This window comes from Arvicanthis niloticus, chromosome 24, assembly GCF_011762505.2.
Source record: "Arvicanthis niloticus isolate mArvNil1 chromosome 24, mArvNil1.pat.X, whole genome shotgun sequence".
Taxonomy (NCBI): Eukaryota; Metazoa; Chordata; class Mammalia; order Rodentia; family Muridae; genus Arvicanthis; species Arvicanthis niloticus.
The window spans coordinates 35,265,524-35,290,641 of NC_133432.1; the positions used below are offsets into that span (position 1 = coordinate 35,265,524).

At 47.4% G+C, this 25,118-nt stretch overlaps 2 long non-coding RNA genes across 2 annotated transcripts; one reads left to right on the forward strand and one right to left on the reverse strand.

The window, feature by feature from the left end:
• Window positions 1–639: 639 nt before the first annotated feature.
• LOC143438105 (uncharacterized) lies at window positions 640–25,118 on the forward strand. Its single transcript, XR_013107167.1, has 3 exons — window positions 640–767; window positions 15,888–15,925; window positions 20,326–25,118. It is a non-coding gene; the product is annotated as an uncharacterized LOC143438105 (long non-coding RNA).
• On the reverse strand, window positions 10,470–12,266 carry LOC143437488 (uncharacterized). Its single transcript, XR_013106935.1, has 3 exons — window positions 12,170–12,266; window positions 11,498–11,589; window positions 10,470–11,140 (listed from the first exon to the last, which is right to left on the reverse strand). It is a non-coding gene; the product is annotated as an uncharacterized LOC143437488 (long non-coding RNA).

A 25,118-nucleotide genomic window follows, 5' to 3' on the forward strand; every position in this document is an offset into this window, starting at 1 on the left:
CCAAGGGGTGAATGGATGTGTCCAGGTCATATCACAGTGCTCTGCAAGCCCATATCCACCTACCGAGACCCCTCCTCATGGCCTCCTCTCCTGTTCTATTTCAGGGGTTCCCAGTGCGACCAACACAGAATAAACAAATATAGAAGCCACAGGAGGCACCAACAAGCAAAAAAAAAAAAAAAAGGCATGAGCTTCTGCCGTGAGTGTGGAGGCAGTTCCCAGGAGAGTTTCCAGAAACATCCATGGGGAATATTCAGATTCACTTTGAGGGCTGGAACCCAGAGACCACCTATTTATATGATGGGAAACTGAGGCCCACACTCTTTTAAAAAAAAAGCCAAGACCCAACCACATTTGTCTCAGCAGTGTATTGTGCAGGCCTACCTCGTTCTCTTGCTAATAAAATACATGCAAACCTCCACACCCCCTTGAGATGTAATTTAAAAATAAATGCACCATTTGGCCTATTTATAAAGCAAGGTGTGTACAGGGATCAGTTAACCTGGAAACCTGTGTTGCTGGAGAATTGGGAAAGTCCAGGGCCAAGCTTCCCTTAGCACTAGGGACACTGAAGTGACTGCCTGGCCCTGAGGGACACAGGACTCTGAATCCCGCCTTCCCTCTGCTGAAACTCGATCTACACACACCGTCCCTGGGCCTGGTGCACTCAGAGCCCTGACCTAGATTGTGGTTAAGCCTGAGTATGTCTTCAGGAAAGCATGCCATGCCATCTGCACAACTACACAGCTGGCCACAGCTGGGCAAAGGTGAGCCTCCAGGGTCTGAGGAGATGGTAAGACTACCCAGCTGGAGTCTGGTTCAGTTTGTGTGTGTGTGTGTGTGTGTGCATGCATGCATGCGTGCATGTGTGTGTGTGGGGGGGGACTAGGCTGGTTGGCTAATGAGCCTCAGGGATCCACCTGTCTCTGCCTCTCTAATACTGGGATCACAATTGTGTGCTGCCGTGTCTAACTTGTTAAGGGTGTTCTAGAGGCTTGAACCTGGGTTCTCATGCCTGTACACCAAGCAGATTACTGACTGAGCCATCCCACTGGCTCCAACCTGAAGCTCTTGATAACCTTTTGCTCTGGAACTCTGGGGTTCTTTACAGCTCTGCTCCAGGAGGGCTGGGATTAGCCACATACCATCCCCACCAAGGCAACCAGTTCTTTATGGCCCTTTATGGCCGTTACAAAAATGAGGTGGCTGGGGCTTAAGAAACCGAACTAGGGAGGCAGCAAGATGGCTCTGTGGGTAAATATGCTTGCCCTCAAGCCTCCTACCAACCCAAGTTCCATCCCTCGCATCCACATGATGGAAGGAGAGAGCTGACTCTAGCAAGTAGTTCTCTGCCCTCCACATGCCACACACACACCACACACACACACACACACACACACACGGGATGTGTCAAAGTATGCATGCACAGTGAGAAAAGAGGAGGTTCACCCTGGAGTCTGGCCCTGAATTCCTATCATAAGAACACCTGTCCTGGAGACCTGGGAGAATAGAACTGAAACAAAGCAGGTGTTTACCCAGCCTGCCCCTAGCAATTATTACTGCAAGCCTCTGAGTGGCCCCTGGGAGCCAGGAACAGCCTCCAATCATCTGCAAGTGCCCAGGGCAAAGTTCTGTTCCCCAAGCCCTGGCTCTCTTCTTCCTTCTCCTCTCTCTCTCTCTCTCTCTCTCTCTCTCTCTCTCTCTCTCTCTCTCTCTCTCTCTCTCCTCTCTTGCAAATATTTACTGTTGCTTAGAGAGCTGTTGCCATAGTTACAGCATCCTTAGAAGCTGAGGGTCCAAGTTGGACTTTCAACTTCAAAATTCAAGAGCAGAGTAAGTGGGTTGCTTCTTAAGACTAAATTCACAAGTAACGTATCTCATTGCTACAACTCCTTTGTGGGCTGATTAGCTGGGGAAAAGAAAAGTGGGGTTCTAGAAAGCCCTAGCCTATACCCCCAGGAGTTGTAGAGAGAAGAGAGGTCACATAAGCCTCCCTTGAGAAGGGGACTCTTCCGGGAGGTCCCAGCCTCTAATGACACTGAGTTGAGATGGGACTCTACAGTAGATTGGTCAGCCACTCTGGTAGTGGGAAAGGATTGGTGGCTGGTAAATGAATTCGTCTCATCTTAGTATCTTTCTCTATTGCTGCGATAAAACAACCACCACCACCACCACCACACACACACACACACACACACACACACACACACACACACACGGCCTGATTTTAAAAAGGGTTCATTCTGGCTCACACACTGTTCAAGGGTACAGTCCATCATGGCGGAGAAGCCAAGACAGCAGGAGCTGGAAGCAGCTGGGTCACATTGCACTGCACTCAGGAAGCGGAGAGAGGTGAATGCAGGCGCTGCTCAGCTCCCCTCCTCCACTTATACAGTCCAGGATCCCAGCCATGTTTTCCTACCTAGTTAACATAATCTTTGAGCCACTTTGGGGGCCTAAAGCTAGCCTAAGATAAATCGCAATCAGGCTGTACGCCTGCAGCATTACAGTCTTTCCACACACTTGTTTCCAAGAATACTGGTTCACAATCCATAGTAGAGGATAGCCTTGAACTCTTCACAGTTCCCTGGGCAGTCTGGGACCTTGGATTGTGTAAGAGTGGACAAACCAAGCTAAGCACTGGCATGTATTGCTCTCTGCTCTTGACTACGAATGTGATATGGCCAGTTCCTTCAACTTTATGCTGTGATGTCTTCCGCAGTAATAGACTGTGCCCCTAAACCATGAGCCACCGTAAACCCTCTCTCTCATAAGATGCCTCTGTCCCAGTATTTTATCACAGCAACAGGAACAGAAAGCAAGGAAATACAGGATCCTTTTTTCTTTAAATATGAGTCAGCTCAGGTTCTCTGAGGAAAACATACACCAACGTAAGATTTTACAGGATTCAACGTACAAGCACATTCCTTACAGAAAACATAAAGCCAAATAAAAAAGGAACTGCCTACAGCCAAGCCCTGACCCTGCTGCCGCCAGTGTGACCTTATTTGGAAACAAGTTCTTTGCAGACGTAAACGATGAAGGCTCTCAAGATGAGGTCATCCCCAATGTAGGGTAGCCCCTGAGAAAAAGGAAGGGGTGTTCAAGGCACATAGATGAGAGAGAAGGCGGTGTATGTGAAGATGGAGTCACGCAACCACAGGAGAGGAGGGAGAGGAACCTAGAATCAGCAACCGCTGGTGCAGGAGAGGCAGGAAGGCTCCACCCACACAGCACTCAGGGGAAACAACCTGGCAACAACTTGATTTCAGCTTCCCAGCCTCCTGACTGTCATAGAATGAATGGCATCTAGGACACTCCATCTGCAAGCATGCATTACAACCATCCAGAGAGTTCATGGTGGGGAAGAGAATGGTCTAACCAAGACTGAGGAGGCAAACTTGTTCACCAGAAGACTCCAGCATCTCACAGGGCACGGGCTGCCTCAGTGTCCCCAGCATGTTTGTCCACGGACTGGCAGCAGGTCTTCAGAAGTGTGCCCTCTGGGGAGCTAGGGAGGTGGCTCCTGTAAAATTGCTTTGCAAGCATTAGGACCTGAGTTTGGTTCCCAGAACCCATATTAAAAGCCAGCTGTGGTAGTCCACGCTTGGAATCCCAGTTGCCAGCAGATAAAGGCAGGTGGATTCCTAGATTTCAAAACCAGTTAGCCTTGCCCAACCAGAGACCTCCAGGTCTCAAAAACAAGGTGGAAAACAATAAATGAAAACACACATTTATGCACACCCCACAGAACTGTGCCCTTGAGCCAGCTATGATGACACCCATTAGCTCCCAGAAAGCAGAGATAAGAGGACTGCCCACAAGTTCGAAGTTAGCCTGGGCTATATGTGAGTTCCCAGCTAGCCAGTGCTACCTAGCAAGACCTTTTCTCAACTCACCTGCTCCCCTACCAAAATAAAAAGTTAATGAATGAATGAATGAAGTGTAACCTTCCTGTAGAAACAGTGACAGAGGGGACAGCTCCAGCTGTTGGGTGGGTACCAGCCCCATAAAAGGAGAATGGTCACTATGGTGTGTGCACACGGAATGCTAACCCTGGAAAACAGATCAAATTGCTTTGCAAAAAAAATTTTTTCAGAGATAACTTTGTGGCCGAGGAAATACTACCGGTCTAAGGATCCAGGTTGCTCCTGCACTGGGCTTATCCCCAGACCTTATTATTGTGATGAAACATCATGACCAAAAGCAACTTGGGCAAGCAAGAGTTAATTTAATTTACAATTTCATGTCACAGTTCTTTATTGAAGTCAGGAACCTGGAGGCAGAAGCTGATGTAGAGGCCATAGAGAAGCCTTGTTCCTCAAGGCTTGCTCAGCCTGCTTTCTTATAGAACCAAGGTCCACCAGCCCAGGGATGGCTCCACCCACCATGGGCTAGGCTCTCCCTCATCAATCACCAATTAAGAAAATGCCCTATAGGCTTGCCTACAGTCCAATCTTATGGAGACATTTTCTCAGCGGAGGCTCCCTCCTCTCGGATGACTCTAGCTTGTGTCAAGTTGACATAAAGACTAGCCAGCAGAGCCTATTACCATAATTGCTGGCCTTGCCTGTGGTACCGTCATTACTGGTCCTGAGAATTCCCAGGCATCTTATGCAGTCTCTGAATACATTGTTCAGGTTTCTCTATGTCGCTGTGTGTATGTGCTGTATGCCCCAGTGTGAGAGGTTACTAACAGACTGCTAATCTGGTGTCTTAGTTAGGGTTTCATTTCTGTGAACAGACACCATGACCAAGGCAACTCTTACAAAGGAAAACATTTAGTTGGGGCTGGCTTATAGGTTCAGAGGTTCAGTCCATTATCATCAAGGCAGGAGCACGGCGGCATCCAGGAAGACATGGGGCTGGAGGAGCTGAGAGTTCTACATCTTGTTCCAAAGGGAACCAGGAGAAGACTGACTCCCAGGCATCTAGGATGAGGGTCTCAAAGCCCACCCCCACAGTGACACACTTCCTCCAACAAGGCCACATCTACTCCAACAAGGTCACACCTCCTAATAGTGCTACTCCCTGGGCCAAGCATATTCAAACCACCATACCTGGTGCCAGGGATCGTTCTGTTGTGACACAGTTCTTGAGATGATCAATTCATTAAGAAGAAAGTTTCTTTTGGCTCACAGTTTCTGAAGTTTTAGTCAATGGTTGGTTTAGATGCTGTTGTTAGATAACTATAAGCCCAGTACTCGGGAGGTAGAGGCAGGAGGATGAGCTGTTTAAAGTCATCCTCAGTTATAGGGAGTGTTTGAAGTTAGCTTGTAATATAGGACAACTTGTTGTGTTTTTTAAAAAAGATGTTATATACTCCTGTTGCTGTGACAAACACCTGAGAAGACAGTGCACAGTGGACGGGGGTAACTTTAATTTTTTCAAATCCTATTTTCAAGGACAGTTCTTAAACACTTTAACCTCCCTTGTAGCCCACCACCCACCAGAGGTAACGGAAAAGAAGGGATACAGGGGAAGTGGACCTGTTTAGAAAAGTTCCTTGGAGCAACTCCTGTCTGTGTTGCCTGGAAATCGGCAGCTCAGTTCACAGGTTAGCAAGGTAGCTCAATCCACTCACCAACAATTTACAGATATGCGAGCAGTCCCGTTCAGTAGAGTCGGGTTAGCAACAGGGATAACATGACCTAGCAGAGACAGCCAGGCCTCAGCCTCGGCTCAAGTCAGCAGGAGGGACCAGGAGAAATGCCAGAAGTTCTCGGCTATGCCTCTCTTAGGGAAGAAAAGATCGGCATAGACGTGAGACCCACAAGCATTGCACAGCTATAAGCAAGCCTAGCTCAGCCTCTGTCACTGTCTATCCAGTTCTATGTATACTCCCTCCAAGTGTCACATGTCCTCCAAGGGTCTTGCTTCACACGTGTATCCATCTCAGCTGACATCACCCAGGCAATCAGCCCAGGTTCACAGAAGTGGCAAGAAGCTGCAGCACAACACCAGACATTTTTTGGTTTGTTTCTCTCTATGGAGTCCCGACAAATGCAGCTCAACTACTCAATGTACGGCGGGCCAATACATGCACGTTGTTAGCAAAGAATCCTTCATCACATGTCCTTTCACGTGCTCGCTTTAGTGGAACATCCTCTCTCCTGTGTCTGCTTCAGCAAAACATTCCTTCAAGAGTCTGCCTTAGCCTTTCACACCTATGTCCAGTTTAATGAAATGTTCCTTCATGTGTTTGCCCCAGCAACACCATCCAACTGGCTTTCCAAAGAACCCTTAAGGTTCTACTTCAGAAGGGCTTCCTTGCCTCATGGGTCAAGGGTGCAGTCCGTCCGGATGTGGATGATGTGGAAGCCAGAGAGGGCAAGCTGCAGCAGTCGGACTGTGAGGTGGCTGGTCAGGAAGAGAGAGAAGAATGCTGGCGCTCAGTTCTCCTGACTCCGTCCAATCTCCCAGCCCGTGGATACACGTTGCCCGCATTTAAGGCAGGTCTTCCCATCTTAGACCCCTCAGGAAAAGCCGTCATAGGTGGACCTGGAGGCATGTGCCCCAGGCGACTCTAAATTCCATCAAGCTGACAAAGATTAACAATCACGAATTCTTGGGGTGTGTTGCTTTGTTTTTGGTTTGAGGCAGGGTCTATGGCAGCCCAGGCTGGCCTCCAACTCACTGTTTTAGTTAAACTTCTAATGCTGTGATAAAACGCCGTGACTAGAAGCAACTTGGAGAGGCAAGGGTCTGTTTAGCTACGTTCTACATCACAGCCTGTCATGAAGGGAGTTACACAAGGCAGGAACTCATGCAGGAATCACAGAGGCATGCTGCTTACTAGATTACTCCTCATTGCCTGCTCGGTGTTCTTACTTATACACCTAGGACCACCCGCCTAGGGCTAACACCGCCCACAGTGGGCTGGGTCCTCCCAGATCAATCGTTAAGCAAGAAAGTGCCTTACAGATTTCCCTACAGGCCACTGTTGTGGAGGCATTTTCTCAGTTGGGGTTCTCCTTTCCAGATAACTGGAGCTTCTGTTAAAGTGACAAGAATCTCACCAGAACACTCACTATCCAGTCTACTTTGAACTCAGTTGGGGTTCTCCTTTCCAGATAACTTTGAACTTCTGATCATTCTGTCTCTACCTCTGGGATTACAGACACATGTCCCCACACCCTATATGTGGTTGGGATTGAACTTAAAGCTTCATGCATGCTAACTGAGCTACATCCCCAGGCCCCATGTGATGAAGAGCATGTGTTAGGGAAAGTCTGTTCACCTTGTGGCTGTCAGGAAGGAGTCATTGAAGCAAAGTGCTGAACACAAGACATCGTGGAGCTGCAGCTTCTGATCCCACACGCCCGTGTCAGGATTCTAGTCTCGTAGAAGCTGCTAGAAACCCAGCAGTGGAAATTACATCATCGCATTTGGGTGCTAATAGGAGAGTCCTGGCTGCTGTGGGAACAGACCGTGGGGGCCGGGGGGGGGGGAAATCAGGGACCAAGGAGCCTATTTTAGTAATTCAAGAGGCACACAGTGGGGGCAGAGCTAGGGCGATGGCGGTGGAGGTGGTGAGAAGGGGTTGAAGCTAGATTTCTTCTGAAAACAGATCTGACAGGGGTTCCCGGCAGATTGGCTGTGGGTGCAGGTGGGGGAGAGGCCAGAGATGACTCAGAGCCTGGGCCACAGCCTGGGCTGCTGATAGCACTCACTAAGACGGAATGCTGGGGTAGAGGCCGGGGGTAGGGGGTTAGAGACGGGAGGAGCAAGAACTACACAGCAAAGACCAGCAGCAGGAGGGCAAGGCCAAGAGGCCTGGGCTATGACTTCCTTAAGCCCCCAGTGAGGGGCTGGTGCGTGGCTCAGTGGTAGAGCCCCTGCCTAGAATCCCCCAGTGAGGGGCTGGGGTGTGGCTCAGTGGTAGAGCCCCTGCCTAGACTCCCCCAGTGAGGGGCTGGGGTGTGGCTCAGTGGTAGAGGCCCTGCCTAGAATCCCCCAGTGAGGGGCTGGGGTGTGGCTCAGTGGTAGAGCCCCTGCCTAGAATCCCCCAGTGAGGGGCTGGGGTGTGGCTCAGTGGTAGAGCATCTGCCTAGAATCCCCCAGTGAGGGGCTGGGGTGTGGCTCAGTGGTAGAGCATGTGCCTAGAATCCCCCAGTGAGGGGCTGGGGTGTGGCTCAGTGGTAGAGCATGTGCCTAGAATCCCCCAGTGAGGGGCTGGGGTGTGGCTCAGTGGTAGAGCCCCTGCCTAGAATCCCCCAGTGAGGGGCTGAGGTGTGGCTCAGTGGTAGAGCCCCTGCCTAGACTCCCCCAGTGAGGGGCTGGGGCGTGGCTCAGTGGTAGAGCCCCTGCCTAGAATCCCCCAGTGAGGGGCTGGGGCGTGGCTCAGTGGTAGAGCCCCTGCCTAGAATCCCCCAGTGAGGGGCTGGGGTGTGGCTCAGTGGTAGAGCCTCTGCCTAGAATCCCCCAGTGAGGGGCTGGGGTGTGGCTCAGTGGTAGAGCATCTGCCTAGAATCCCCCAGTGAGGGGCTGGGGTGTGGCTCAGTGGTAGAGCCCCTGCCTAGAATCCCCCAGTGAGGGGCTGGGGTGTGGCTCAGTGGTAGAGCCCCTGCCTAGACTCCCCCAGTGAGGGGCTGGGGTGTGGCTCAGTGGTAGAGCATCTGCCTAGCATTAATTGGACCTGGCTACCATTTCTAACACTGAGGTTGGGGTGGGAGAAGCTGAAGTAAATGGAGAGACCCAGCAAACAAACTCAGAAAGCATTTCAAGGGAGGGAAATTTGGTCTTCCCCACCAATGCAATTGGATGATATAGTAAATAAAATAGGGTCCACCCCTGCCTCTTACCCCTCCCATCTCCCCTATTCACATCCTCAGGAACCTCAGAATGAGAGTTCCTCAGAAATGGGCAATTTGCAGATCTAGTTAGATAAGATAAGGCTATGGCAGGTTCAGGTGAGTCTAAAAGCACAGCGGATGTAGTGGCTAGTCTTCCTCGTCAAACCTGAGGGATTGTCGAAGCTCATCTTTGAGTGTGTTATAGAACGTGGTCCTCCCAGCAAGAGCACCGGGTCAGCTATGCCTACTGTTTGCTGGAGTCCATCACTGGTAGGCCCAGGGACTCTTAACATTCCCCAGAGTAGGAAGGGATGGGAAGGCCCTTGAACCCTCCCCTGAGCTTCCATCTGTTCTTCCCAGCCATGCGTATTCAATCCTGTCCTAATTGCATGGGTGTTCTGGAGTTCAATGGGCTGGGGGCTGCAGGATGATTAGAAAAGAGATCCATCTATGTAGCTCCGGGGAAGCAGTTGTCCACTCTGGGTGAAGACTTTGCAGGGTGGCTGCTTTGGGTTCACCCATGTAGCGGAAGGTATTAATAAAGATGCGACTGGCTGGCTCTCGGCTTAGCTGCCATATTCCCGCACTAAGCTCAACACGGCTGGCGGTTTCTGTGACGCCTGCTCGAGGTCGCTGCTTCTGCCCACTGCCAACCTCAGCCTCCACGGCTCTAGGCCTGTCCAATCACAAGCCTCCTGCTACAAATAGATTGGACAGGAAAATTTCTGCCACAGACCCACACTCTTATCAATAACCTTTTACCTATTCCTGTAAATAAGCCCAACACACTCATTGGCTCCCATGGGTAAACTTTGGTGGAATCGTAAGTACTCTGGTTTATGAGTGGGACCACAGGAGGAGGGGCTAGACATTGCTTATATCTCCCCAGAGAGTGAATTCTAGAAGCAATATATTCGGGGGGTTGGGGGGATGGGGAAAGGGGATGGCATCTGAAATGTAAATAAAATATCCAATTTAAAAAAAAAAAAGAAGAAGCAATGTATTCACGATGTGTTTCCAGAGATGATGTGTTTTCAGAGTCTGAGGTCTCTGGCCTAATCCTTGATGGCTTCATAGTATGAAGGCGTTATTTGGAAGTGGTAAAAGGTGAAAGGTGGAACCTAGCTGAAGGAAGCATGTCACTGGGCTGTCCTTAGAGGCTGTCTGTCCTTGAGAGCTATTCAACACACTCCCTTCTCTGCTTCCTGCCCACTGAGATGGAGGATGGTCCGCCATGCCTTCCCTGCCATGATGGACTGATTCCTCCAAAACAAGGAGCAGAAAGAAATCTTTCTTCCAATGAATTTGCTTCTGGTATATCTTGATCACGGTGATAAAAAAGTATCAGACACGGGGACTGGAGCCGTTGTTCAGTAAGAACACTCACTACTCTTCAGAGGACTGAGTCCAAATCCTAGCATCCAGGTTGGACCACTCACAACCCCAGCTCCAGAGGCTCTAACAACCCCTTCTAACCTCTCCAAGCACTTGCACATACACAGCATACATAAACACACATGAATCTTTCTCAAAGTAGCTAATATACAAAAGAATTATAAATTCTTGCTAGCTGTATAAAAGAGATACAATCCAGGTATTTTATTTACAAACTGTAAGCCTAGATTGGACAGGTTTGGAGCTATTTTAACTTATATCCCAGGCATACATCCCTTATTACTTGCTGTTTCTCCTGGCCATGTGCTCACGGTCCATCTCTTCTCAGGGCGGCCTCCTCCTCTTTCTGTGTCCTTTCTCCTCCTTCTTCTCCTCTTCTTCCTTTTCCTCTTCCTCTCCCTCCTCCTCTTCCTCCTTCTTCTCATTCCCTCTCTGCATGCAACTGCTCCCCTCGCCACTACCACCAGGTAACTGATAACCCATCTACTTCCATCTACTAGCTAAACACAGATCTTAGCCTTTTATTGACTGTGGGGAGCAAAGTTACATAGCCTCACTTGGTGTATGTGAGGATCTCCTCACTGGGAGCAACCAGATCTTGGGGTACAGAATTTAGCAGAACTGGACCAGCCCCTTTCACTAATACAGCTACTTAAACAGCAACACTCGCACCCTGCAACTTACAGCTGAAAGATGAGAACAGTCTTTCTCGTTCTGCTATGTCTCCTCACATGAAGAATCAATAGCAATTTTAGAGAAAGAATACAGTTGTCATGGGGTGGGGGGAATGGAGTTATTTTACAGTTCATTAGGCAAGTTAATTCAGCTTTCCAGCTAGGACCTGATGCTTCAGGTCACTGTCTGGCCACTCTGCCCCATGCTGTCCCCAGCTGGAAGTACTTAAGAGTACTGAGAAGAAAGTGATGGGGCGATGGTCCGCAAAGTGTTTGCTGTGAAAACATAAAGACCTGAGTTTGAGGCCCCAGAACCCACAGGAAACATTTGAGTGCAAGGCTAGCAACATGACCCCGCCCGTAAAGGCATGCGCCACCAAGCCTAACAACCAGGGTTCAATTCCCGAGGCCCACGCAGTTGAAGGAAAGCACCAACCAAATTTTCCTTGACCTCCACATCCTTGCCATGGCATGTGCACATGTCCATCCATCCATGAAAACATGAACACATACACAGACACATACATACATACATACACACACACACACACACACACACACACACACACACACAAAACAATGAAATAAATGTCTTTTTTTTTAAAGGCTGAGTAGACTGGCACATATACCCACCTCACTAAGGAGGCAGAGACAAGAGAAATCCTGGGGCCTGCTTGTTGGGCCAGTCCAGCCAAATTTGTGAGGTCCAGTTTCAGTGGGAGATCCTGTCTCAAAAAACAGAAAGTGGTCAAAGTTTGATAGTGACCTGATTTACACACACATTGATACACATGCAAGCAAGCAAATGTATACACATTACAAACAAAAAGAAATTGGCTCCCTCAAGGTCAGAGCTCTGAAATAACTGGTATCCAAGAGAATTCTGGGCATTGTCATGCAGTCTGGGAGGAGGCGGTGTTAGTAAGCACCACCAAACAGCAACCTTAGATCTCTAACCTGTATAAAGAGAAAATGGGGGCTGTCACTGGATGCACATGTCTGCTCTGCACAGGTCTTGAGAGCAGGATCGTCAGGGCTAGTTGACATCTTATAGAGCTGATAGTCTAGGCAGGCAGAGACAGGCAAGGGTTAGCAGAACATTTCTCTCCTGAACTGCCTGGGACTCCAGGCTCCCACTGCCTCAGGGTAACTTAGTAAGCCAACTGTTTATCTATGGGGTCGGGGGAGGCTGGTAAAAGCATCTCTATAAATTCAATTATTGAAAAATACACACGTTCCTTGTTTCAATGACAGAGGCTCATGCTCCCTAGAGTGTCTTGATGCCAGAGCCATTGATGAACCAACCTGTCTCCATCTTGAGCGTAAAAACCACCTTATAGTAAAGGCAAACTAGATTCATTCCTGTTTGTGAAAATCTCTGTTTGGCAAGGATTGGACTGTGCCCCACCTGTAACCTTAACTACAAATGATTCTGTGCTGCAACCATGTCTTTGTTTAAAAGGTTGCTATGACCACCCATGGTTTCACATGTCTTTGTTTCAGGAGGTTGTTAGGATCAATTATGTCTTTGTTCCGCTTCTGTAGCCCCACCTATTTGCCTGCCCCATTTGGAACCTCCCCCCTCCCAATCTGGAAGCTCCCTATCCCTGAGCTATAAAAGACCTTATTGTGGTGGTTTGAATATGCTTGGGCCATGGGAAGTGACACTATTAGAATGTGTGACCTTGTTGAAATAGGTGTGACCTTATCGGAGGAAGTGTGCCACTGGGTAGGTGGGCTTTGAGGTCTCCTAGTGTTCAAGCTCAGCCCAGGTCAGAAGTGAGCTTCTTCCTGCTGCCTTCAGATCAAGATGTAGAACTCCAGCACCATGTCTGCCTGTAGGCTGTGTAAGACCCCCCCCCCCACGAAGGGAGGACCTCCCTCAAGCCTCAGGAATTCGAGGCCACCCAAAAACTCACAAGACACTATTCCTGATGCAACAGCAAGAGGTATATTTCGGGGGGCAGTCGACTGAGGCCGAGACTTGTGACCCACTTGTGGACTGGTAGTGGAGGGTTTACATAGAGCAGAACCACAAACCAAGGGGGGTGAGGGGGTTACCAAGGAAACATAACATAAAAATAGCGGAAAATTCCAGAGGAACCCAACCTAAGTGAGTCAGGGTCATGTGGAAAACACTCTGTATACTCATTCTTCTCAAAAATGTGGTCTTGCCCTGTCACTTGCTCAACTATTTCTCAGTTGCTCTGGACATGGCCCTGCCCTGTCATCGTGGTCACTAGTTTCTCAGAACCACCTAGATGACACCTTTGTGGTTAGCCGGTTCCTGAAACCGGCTAGTCTACATTTTTAGCTTGCTTTAGAGAAAATTTTCCATGTCCTTTAAAGTGAGGCCTAAAGAAAAGCCTATACACATTTTATAAAATGATTTTTATAATTTTTCACTCTACAGCTGTCATGCTTCTTCCATGATGATAATGGACTGGACCTCTGAAATTCTAAGCCAGTCTCAATTAAGTGTTTTCCTTTATAAGAGTTGCCTAGGTCAAGGTGTCACTTCACAGCAATAAAACCCAACCAAGACATTTATCTTCCCCATATCTAAGGCTGACCTTTTAACCCTGCCTTGGGGGAGACAGCTCATGCACTCAAATAAAAAAGCTTGCTTTACTTAATTTGGCCATGATAATTCAGGTCTGTGGTCTTTCTCCTTGCACCTTTGGTATTAGCAGCAGAAAGCAGGCTCTTGCTTCCCCCTGGGGCTCACCACGCTGGCACTCTCGGGAATTTACTTCCAGCAGACAGAGATGGCTCAGGTACCAGTGTTGTGTCAGCAGAGGTGACCAGTCCTTTGAGTTTGCCCGTTTCCTTTCATCTGTGAGTCCACCTGGACAAAGGTGGTGAAAGATAGAAAAATCTAAGTTGACCCCCTGAACCTTACTCTTAAAAGCAAAGACAAAAAAAAAAAAAAAAAAAAAAACAAAAAAAAAAAAAAACAAAACCTGTAAGTAAAACAATTTGGTGCCTCAGTCTCAGGAAATTAGCTGACCATTCGAACAGATGGCCCTAACTAAACAAGCCCTAAGATTAATGGTGTCAGGATGCTATGGGCCTGAGATTAGCCTGGCTGTGCTTTGAACTAACAGCCCTGAGACAGTTGGTGCCAGGATGCTAAAAGTTTGGGATAAGCCTGACCTCCTAAACCAGAGCCCATGATAGATAGTGTGAAACAAGTCCGAAATAGCCAATTATAAAGTGACTCACCATCCATCTTAAGAATTTGAGATCAAATATATCGATGACATAGTGACCTGTTCCCCCTCCTTCCCCCTTCCCTAACTCCACCCCCACCTGGTTTGTAGTTTCCCCCCTTAAATACTGTAAGAATTCTTTTGTTCGAGGCTGAACTCCTCTACCCCTACATGGGATATGAGTGAAGGAGGCCCTAGCTAGCTAGGTTTTTTTTGTTTTTTTTATTTTTTAATAAACCTCTTGCGATTGCATCGAGTTGTATTTCTCGTGAGTGATTTGGGGTGCATCTGCAGTTCTCCACGGATCGTGAGGTCCTTTTTGGTTGGGCTTTACAGTGGAAGGGTCCACGATTTGCAGAAGAATGATACCCAGGACTCAAATAGTATGTACATGTGGGGAGTTTTATGCTGCAGAAGTCCAGCATGCTGGGGTCTCCCATTATCAAGATAGAGAGACAACCAAGTGAGCTCGCAGGCCCGATTTAAAGCACACTAGGGGAATCCCTGGGGGTAGGTGGGCTTTAACTTACTCTATCTCTAGGCTTTCCAGAACCATTACCCAGATGTAGTGGCTGGAAACTATTGCTGAGGAATCCTGGGGGCTTTTCTAGTAACTGACTTGACTGGGCTTGCAGGGACTTGCCCAGTTCTTAGGCCTAGTCTCCTAACTTGCCAACTTGAAGCCTGTCGTGGAATCATCCTGTCTCGTCGAACTGTGACAGTTTATAGAAGATAGAGTTTATTTGGGCTTATGGTTCCAGGGGGGGAGTCCATGATGGCACACTGAAGGCATGGTGACTGGAGCAGGAAGCTGAGGGCTCACATCTTGAGCCACAAGCAGGATGCAGAAAGATCAAATTAAGAACAGCATGTGGCTTTTTAAGCTATAAGCCCACCCCTAGTGACACACTGCCTCTCTAATGTCACCACCAACTGGGGACAAAATACTGAAACATCTGAGCTTGTGGGAGACTTTCTCACTCAGAACATCACATTCACCATGGTGGAGAATAACCAGGAACATTAGGCTAGAACAAACTTCCTCTCAGACCCTGCTTTTAGTCAGGGTATTTTATCACCGTAAAAGAAATGACACCAGGACTCTACCCAAGATTTCTGAGTAGCCTGGGGCATCACCATCTGAAGGACACCTCAAAGGGAGTCTACATGGTCCCTTTCTGTTCTGACCCAGTATTCGTTACTTTTGTATCTCGGTGGCTGCAAAACCGGAGAGACATTTACAGGTGAAAGACTTATTTCTGCTCATCGTTTCAGACAATTTTAGTCCACTATGGTGGGGGGAGGGCGCTCTTATAGCAGATGGCTATAAGAGTGTGCAGCAGGAGCTGGCTCACATCATGGTGACCAGGAAGCAGAAAGGGAGCTGGCAACCAGGTTCTGGTATAACCTTCAAGGTCCCACCCCTAGTGACTCATTTTCTCCAGTCAGGTCCCACCTCCTGAAGGGTTCATATCCTTCCAGGAGAGTGCCATCTGCAAGGGAACAAATATTCAAAATGCCAGCCTTCAAATTCAAATTCACATCTTAACAGATTTAGATTCAAATCCTAACAGATTCAGACTCAAACCCTAATGGGTCCTAAAACCTCTCCTCACTTGGGTGCTTGCTGAGGGGAAGGGATTGTGACGGTTAGTGTTGATTGTCAGATTAACAGGATATAAAATCAGGAGACAAGCCTCTGGGCCTGCCACTGGAGGTCTGACTAGACTAAGTCAACCAAGGTTAACCTCTCTCCGCTTCCCTCTCCTCCTCCCCCTCCCTGCTTCCTGACTGTGGATACACCTGACCAGCCACCTCCCACTCCTGCCTTCCCAGTGAGCCAGAACAGGTAACCCTTCATTCCCTAAACTACTTTTGTCTGGTGGGTTTTTGTTTGGTGGCTTATCACAACATCAGGAAAACAGAGGCAGAGGAGCTCACACCCTGTGGGTCCCTTAAGGCCTCACAACAAGGGAACTCTGATCATCTGCAGACCCAAAAAAAGATGACCCCCCCCCCAGGGACAAGTCACCAGGAAATGTAAGGGCCGCATGACCTCTGCACCCTCCCTGATCTACTTCCAGATGAATTTACATCAATCCCTTTCCTGCTCCAGGCACATGTTCTCTGTAGATGACTTGGCAGAGAATGATCTGAGTAACCCCCTGGTCAGAAGCTGGGTGAGGGTTAACAGGAGCAGCACACAGAATCGGAGTCAGAGAGAGACACATTTTCAAAGACTTGATAAATAAATTAGCGCTCATGTTTAATTCAAAGCCACCCTGCTGCCTTCAGAGAACACCAAGAAGAGGTGATCTTTCAATTAAAACAGCTCCAAGGGGCTTCTGCCCCCTCTCCTGGGGCTTTCTGGCCTCTCTCCATGACCACTCCCACACCACCACACCACCCCTGACCTGCTTGAACCTCCTGCATTCCTGGAAGACAGGCTGGTTGTGTGAGCTAGTATGATAGTGTCCAGGCTCAGTCCCTGAGCGACCCTTCCTTTCTCACCACGCACAGGTAGATCTAGGAGCCCAGGGAGATGGCTCAGCTGTTAAGAGCACATGCTGCTTTCCAGGAGGACTCAGGCTTGGTTCCCAGCATCCATATCTGGCACTGGTGCACACACACACACACACACACACACACACACACACACACACGGCAATTGTTTTTCCTTCTTCCTTTTTTAGTATTTGTCATTGGTAACAATTACACACTTTATGTCTTGAGTACATCTCTTCCCCACAGTAGAAAGTCTCGCACGTGTGACTAGAACCCAGACTCCTCTGGTCACAGCTGGATCTCAAGGTCCCAAAATAAAGCATGTGTATAATAAATACTTGTGGGGCTGGGGAGTAGCCTGAGTTCAATCCCAGAGCTCATGAAAATAAAATGAATAAGCTTTAAAAAAAAATTAGAAACTGTACATAGTGGCCATGAGGGAGGGAACACAGACATGGACACACACACACACACACACACAACACAGGGCTGGGCAGACAGGAGGATCTCTGGGGTTCACTGGTCAGCAAATCTAATTATTTGGTGAGTTCTGGGCCAGTACTAGACCTTGTCGCAAAGGTAGATGGCATATGAGGAATAACAACTGAGATTATCCTCTGACCTCCCATGGGTACATGCACACAAGTGCACACACATGAACATGCACACATCCACACATGTACACACACAAATATTTGTGGGCTGAGGTTGGAAGACAGTGTATTAGTTGGTTTGCTCTTGCTATAACAAAATGACGGAGGCTGGGTATTTTGTAAAGGAAAGCTGTTCACCTTATTCAAGGTTCTGGAGGTTTGGCAGTCTAGAGTGAAAAATTATAAAGACGATTTTATAAAATATATACAGGCTTTTTCTTTACCCCTAGACCTGAGCAAAAGAATGCAGGTTCCAGAAAGCAGAACTGAATGTAAGATTTCAGGCCTCTGCTGCCCCAGGATACATTCTGGGAGGAGGACATTATCCTGAGTCAAAGGACACTTGCTAGATTAACATTCCTCAAGCCTCAGAGAAGAGAACCCACCTGTGGGTGGGGAAGGCCCAAAGCAGGAAGACACATTCCTGACCACAAAAAGATGCAAGTCATCTAGGTGGGGATGGGAAGCTAGTAGCCTCGATGACAGGGCAAGTGACAGGGTAACAACTGAGAAATAGTTGGGCAAAGTGACAGGGCAACAACTGAGAAATAGTTGAGCTAGTGACAGGGCAAGACCACATTTTGAAAAGAATGAGTATACAGAGTGTTTTCCACGTGACCCTGATTCACTTAGGTTGCGATCCTCTGGAATTCTCCACTATTTTTATTGTTATATTTCCTTAGCAACCTTTCACCCCCTCCTCACTCTCCAGGTTTGTGGTTTCCCCCTTTAAAAACCCTTCTCAGACTGACTGGCTTTGTCAATTCAACTCCTGCATGAGTGAACCGAATTGACCTTGGCTAGCCAACTCTCCCTAATAAACCTCTGCTGATTGCATCCAGGTACGGTGTCTTGCGATTTTGGGGTGGCTGTGATTTCCCGAGACTTGAGTAAGGGTCTCCCGAGTTTGGGGGTCTTCAACAGTATGGCTGTGTTTCTGCTCTACCTCTGGTGACATCAATATGGTGGATATCATGATGGAAAGAATTCATAGGGGACATCATACCTCGAAACAGGAAGCCAGAGGCATTCGGGACCAGGGTCAGTATTTTGATGAGAACTCATTCTTAAGAAACTCACCAGAGTTCTGTGATAACCACATGAACCCCTGCAGAGGCTGATGCTCTCAGCAGCAGTAGGATGTGGTCCAGAGACCCCAGAGCTGGGCCATAGGTGAAGACAGTACAGGGTGAGCCAGTCTAAAGCAGAGCGAAGGGGAGATTTTAATATAGAATTAATCACTGGGTTAGTAGGAAGAAGGACACTCAGAGAAAGAATATGACACACATGTGCACATACTCACACCTACACACAATAAATAAAACAAATGAAAATCCTGTGACAACCGGGATGTGGGGAGGTGGCCAGTCAGGAAGTGTCTGTCTTGCAAGCTTGAGGACCTGAGTTTAATCCTTGAAATACACACCAAAAGCCAGGCGTGGATGGCATGAACTTCAGTCCCAGTGCCAGGGAAGCAGAGACACGTGGATTTCCTGGGGCTCACTGGCTGGCCAGTCTAACCAGGCAAGGCCCCAACCAGTGAGAAATCCAGTCTCAAAGAGCAAAGTAGGTGGCTTTATAGGAATAGTGCCAGCAGTTGGCCTCTGGCCTCTGGCATGCACACACACATGCACATGCCTGCTCCTTCGTACATACACACATCACAAGGTTAATCAAGGGCCAGATGGCTCAGTGGTTACGAGTATTTGCAGTTCTTCCAAAGGACCCAAGTTCGGTTTCCAGGATCCACATTTTGTGGCTCGCATTCACCTGCAACTCCAGCTCCAGGGCGTCTGACACCCTCTTTCTGGCCTCCATGTGGCATACATGCTCACATAGACAAATACATACACATAAATAAAAATAATTATTAAAGGTCAATTAGGAGTCCAGGAAGATGGCCTTGTGGCTTATGCAGACATAAGGACCTACATTCAAATCCTCAGCACCAGTGTAAAAAAGCCAAAACATGGCTTCAAGTGCTTGTATCCCCAGCCTTAGTGGGACAGAGACCAGAGCATATCAGGAATCCACTAAGACAGTCAGCCTAGCCAAAATAGGGAACTTCCATTCAGTGAGAGACCCTGTCTCAAAGCAGTAAGGTAGAGAGCAATAGAAGACACCCCAGTCTTTCTCAGGCCTCTCCACACCCATATGAGTATAAACACCTACATAATTATATGCATACAACAACACACACATAATTAGTCTTTAAAAAGTATTTCTGAGAATCAGAATCCCAGAAGAATGTCACATTAGCCAGAGTCTACACCAGCCCAGCATCATGCTGGCCTCTGGGTATTATGGATAGACTCTCTTGAGTGGTCCTCACTAATGTTACCAATGGGCCAACCTAGGCACCTCAGGATAAAGTCAGCTGTCCCAGATGGCACCATTTGCCCTGGGTATAAGTGGGACAGCACCTGAACCTGGGAATGGTATTTCTGGAGTAGCTAGCCTGAGCTACTTTCATTGTTGTTTTTCAGATAGGTGTTCACTATGTAAGCAAGGCTACCTTTGAACTTGTAATCCTCCTACCTCAACTTCCCCAGTGGTCTGAATACAAGTAGGCACCATCACACTCAAACCAAGTCACTCTTTCTGAAGGGAGATGGCACCCGTGTGATTAGTTACCATGTACTTTAGGTGGCAAAAATCAGACCCAGTGATTTAAAAAGGAAAGAAAGAAAGAAGGAAGGAGAGAGGGGAAAAGGGAGGAAGGAAGGAAGGAAGGAAGGTAAAGAGAAAGACAGAAAGGAAAGAAATAAAGAGAGAGAAAGAGAGAGAAAGAAAAAGGAAAGAAAGAAGGAGAGAGAGACAAAGAAAGAAAGAAAGAAAGAAAGAAAGAAAGAAAGAAAGAAAGAAAGAAAGAAAGGTAGGTTAGCATTCCTTGTGGGCTGAGATTAAAATAAGTTCTGAATCAATATCTTCAGTTTGAAACCTGCTCCTCTGTATTTGCCAAAAACAGATCCTAATTCCCAGGGGAGATATCCTCAGCGAGTGGGTCCCAGTGCCAACATTTAGCAGGCTTGATGTGACTTAATCCCCTGAGCAATCATGACATTTTTAATCCTGATTTTTCCTCTTACAGAAGGGAGGTTCCATAGGTTGAGCAATCCAGTCATCTTGCCAGCGAGCACTGGTGTCAGGAATACACCCCCAGCCTTAGACGTATGCTCTTTCTGCTGTCATCCACCGACTACGACATTAGTCATCACTCCTGTGGGCTAATCCTGACTGTCAGCCTGACAGAACTTAGAATCACCTAGGAGACACACCTCTGGGCTGTCTGTGGGAGAGTTTCCAGAAAAGTCTAACTGAAGAGGGAACACCTATCTGAAGGTTAGCGGCCCCAGTTCCCACCAGCTGGGGTCATTGACTGAATGAAAATGAGAAAGTGAGGTGAGCATCTCTCTCTGCTTCCTGACTGTAGGTAGATGCCATGGCTGCAGGCTCCTGTTGCCCTGCCCTCCCCACCATGATGGACTGTTCCTTCAAACACGAGCCAAACAAACCTTCCCTTCCTTAAGTTGTTCTCTAATTTTTTTATGTTTTTAAATATTTATTTTCCTCCAGCACCATGCCTGCCTGCATACTGGCCATGCTTCCTGCCATGATAATAATGGACTGACCCTCTGAACCTGTAAGCCAGCCCCAGTTATATGTCGTCTTTATGAGAGTTGCTGTGATCATGGTGTCACTTCACATAACAGAAACCCTAACTAAGGTAGTGTGTGTGTGTGTGTGTGTGTGTGTGTGAGAGAGAGAGAGAGAGAGAGAGAGAGAGAGAGAGAGAGAGAGAGAGAGAGAGAGATCAGGTGCCTGCAGAAGCCAAAAGAAGGAGTCAGATCCTCTGGAGTCAGGGTTGCACATGGTTGTGATTCACCTGATGTGGATGTTAGGAACTGAACTCAGGCCCTCTGGAAGAGCAGCAAGCGCTCTTAACAACCAAACCATTTCCCACTTAAGTTGCCTTTGTCAGATTTTTGTCGCAACAAGAAATATAAGCACTGTAACTGCGTCATCATCAGCGTAACAATTAATAGGCATTTGCTGTGTGCTGTTACAGGTCTCACTTTGTTTGATCTCAATTAAAGTGTCAGGAGATAAATAATATCTTTATTTCTATTTTAAAGTCTTTTTAATGATGAACACTGCAGTTTGCTAGGGGTGTTTTTAATATTGTTGCTGTTATTTTGACACCCATTGGGTTTAGTTGAGGTTGCCTGTGTGAGTCTGGGTGGGGGTTCTTCACAGAAGCACACACAATGTACCAGTAGCTACACCACTGACGGAACTAACTCCCCTTCTGCTCCAGCTCAGTCTCTCTGTTGCTGTGAGAAACACTGACCAAAGACAACTAGGGAGGAGAGAGATTAATTGATAACTCAGTGGAAGTTAGTTTCAATGCTTGCCTAAGGAAAACCAGCCAATAATAATTGCTATATTAAACGAGCTAATTACTTTATAAAATAATCATCCTAGGGTGAGTAGCTCATGATGCCATTTAAAAATCCAGATTGCTTCTACTTCCTGCTCTGCCATCTTTGGCATTATGGCATTAAGTTCCTGCCCACAACATGGCTGCTATGATTCTGGTATTGGGCCAATATTCTAGGCAGAGTGCAGAGAGAAATGTGAATGGCAGATTCTGCCCTCACGTCTCTTCTCAGTCCTTTGTGCTTATATCAGATGGCCAAAACTGGAACCACCCTTGGCCACACCCAGCTACAAAAGATGTCAATAAATGATTTAACTTTCCACACTCTTTGGAAAGGGAACACAAAGGCCTTTGAGACAATTCACCCAGGAAGGTCCTTCTCATGCAAGCAAGCACGAGGATCTGAATTTGAATCCCCAGCACCCACAGAAAAAGCCAGGCACGGTGCCATTTACCTTATTCATCCCAGGGATAGGGAGGCAGAGGCAGCTACATCATTGCAGTGTGCTGGCCGGCCAACCTGGGTGAGCTGATGAACTCTGAGTTCACCAGGAAACTCTGTCTCAAAAGATAAAGTGGAAATCAATTACAGAAAATATCTGATGTTGACCTGTGGCAAGCACATGCACACACACACATACATACACAGACATACAAACATAACACACCACACACACATACCATACATACACACATAACACACCACACATACACACACATACATACATAACACACCACACATGTACACACATACACACATAACACACTACACACACATACACACATAACACACCACACACACACATACACACACACATACACACACACATACATACATAACACACCCACACATGTACACACATAACACAATACACACACACACACACACACACACACACACACCAGGCAAGTGGGGCTGGGAATGGCTCCATATATCTAATTCTCTCTGTCTCCCAGAGATAGATAGATTTGACAGCATCAATTCAAAAGTGACCTTGCACAAGATATTTATTTGAATTTCAGTTTATTCATCTGAAAAATGAAGACAATAACGACATTCATCCTCCCTAGGATGCAGCGCCTGGTATACAGCGTGTATTTAATAAACAGTAAATAGCGTTATCGTTATTATAATGGGGAAACAATATTTACATAAAAAGGCAGGCAGCATTAATGCATTTCTGGAAAATTACTGAATGATCCCAAATCACATAGAAATATATTTCCCCCAACCTACAATAAATAAATAAGTAAATCCCACAGAGCTAGCTCAGGATATAAGTTGAAGAGGCTGAAGCGGGGACCAGAATGTGATAATGTGTTTTTCTTCTGGGACTTGTCAGGGGAACACCATGGAGAATAAACAGTGCAGAGGGCAGGTTTGACCCCTGAGTCCCAGAGGCCATAGTCAAGAGTCCATCTGGCCCAGGCTTTACAGAACAGTGATCCCCTCAGACCTACCCTGGTCTCTCTTCTCCCTTGTGGGGCTGGGACCCTGTACCATCCACATTTACTCTCTGGGACAGTTTTGCTGTTGTTGAGACAGAATCTTGTCATGTAGCCTAGGTAGCCTCAGCCTCTTGATTGCTGGGATGACAGACGTGTGTGTGTGTGTGTGTGTGTGTGTGTGTGTGTGTGACATCTTCATAGATGTCAGAGGACAGCTTTGGGCTGTCCCACTTTATTTATTTATTTATTTATTTATTTATTTATTTATTTGGTGTGTGTGATAATGTTTGCAAGTGCGTTTGCTTATTTTTGTGGGTATAAGTAGGTACACTGGTACCACAACTTACATGAAGGCTGTTAGGGGACAATTTTTGGTGAAGTTCTCATTTTTCCACCTTTTCTGAGACAGGCTCTTTTCACTAGGGTATTAGCAAGCATTTTATCTGTTGAAACATTTTTTCAGCTCCCCTACCCCTATTAAAGACAGGGTCTCTCACTAAACCTGAAAGTTCAGGCAGTAGGCTAAACTGGCTGTGTAGCAAGTTCCAGGGATCTTCCTATTCCCACCCTGGAATTAAAGTGAGCACCACCACAGTGAGCTTTTTATGTGGAATCCAGGGATCAAACTCAGGTCCTCCTGACTGTGCGGCAGGTGTGTTACCAACTAAACTATCTCCTCGGCCCCTGGATGCCTGTTTTTTTGTCAGTGATTGAGCAGGAGTATGAAAATAAAACTGGAGCCTATTGAGAATTGATGCCTCTGTGTGTGCTGCTACGTGTCTAGCCTCCTCTACCTCCTGCTGCTGACAGGCATGCCTCGCCCACCACAATGGACTGTGTGCTCTGAAACCACAGACCAAAATAAACCTCTGCCCTCTTGAGTTGCTTCTGTCTGTTATCTGAGCACGTCCATGCGACAAACTAATAATATACTGTGATGGGTAATGCTGGTTGTCAACTTGACAGGGTCTAGAGTCACCTAGGAGACACACCTCTGGGCATGCCTGTGAGGGAGTTTCTAGATTAGGTTAATTGAGGTGTAAATGCGGGTGACACCATCCCTGGGATCCTGAACTCAATAAAAAAGAGAAAGTGAGCTGAGTACTAGGATGCACCACTGTGTTTCCTGTCTGCATGTGCCATGTGACCTGCCTCACACTGCAGATGCTATGCCTTCCCTTCCATCATGTACCACGAGCCCAAACCAACTCTTCCTCTCTTAAGTTGATTTTGTCAGGCATTTTTGCCCAGCTGTTATGGTATGTATATGCTTGGCCCAGGGAGTGGCACTCTTAGAAGATGTGGCCTTGTTGGAGTAGGTGTGTCGCTGTGGGTGTGGGCTTTAAGACCCTTGTCCTAGCTGCCTGGAAGTCAGTATTCTGCTAGCAGCCTTCAGATGAAGATGTAGAACTCTCAGCTCTTCCTGCACCATGCCTGCCTGAATGCTGCCATGTTCCTGCCTTGATGATAATGGACTGAACCTCTGAACCTGTAAGCCAGGTCCAATTAAATGTTGTCCTTTATAAGATTTGTCTTGGTCATGGTGTCTGTTCACAGCAGTAAGGCCCTAACTAAGATACACGGCTTCAGGAAGTGAACATATCACATGTTGACTTCCACCTCTCATATCCACCAACCATCTCAAGTTCTTAGCCCAGAGTTGGTTTTCTGGAGGTCCCAGCCAGAGAGATGTCAGACGTGCCTCTGGATTCCAAGCTTCTATCTGCTGTCCGTGGAAGCCCAGGTCCTTCAGAAGTCTGGCTATGGTTTGTGCACAGAGGTTATGGGTTGTGTGACTTTTCCTGGGGAGACGTAAACAAACATCTACTCATCCCAGATATGAAACTGATGATCAAAATAACAATGCCACCAAAGTCCAATTTGGCGAACCAATGACTTTATTGGGGTGATATAGAAATATGAGTGTGGTGGTTTGAATAAGAATGCACTTCCCCCACCTCAGTCCTACAGATTCAAAGTGTAGCACCTCCATC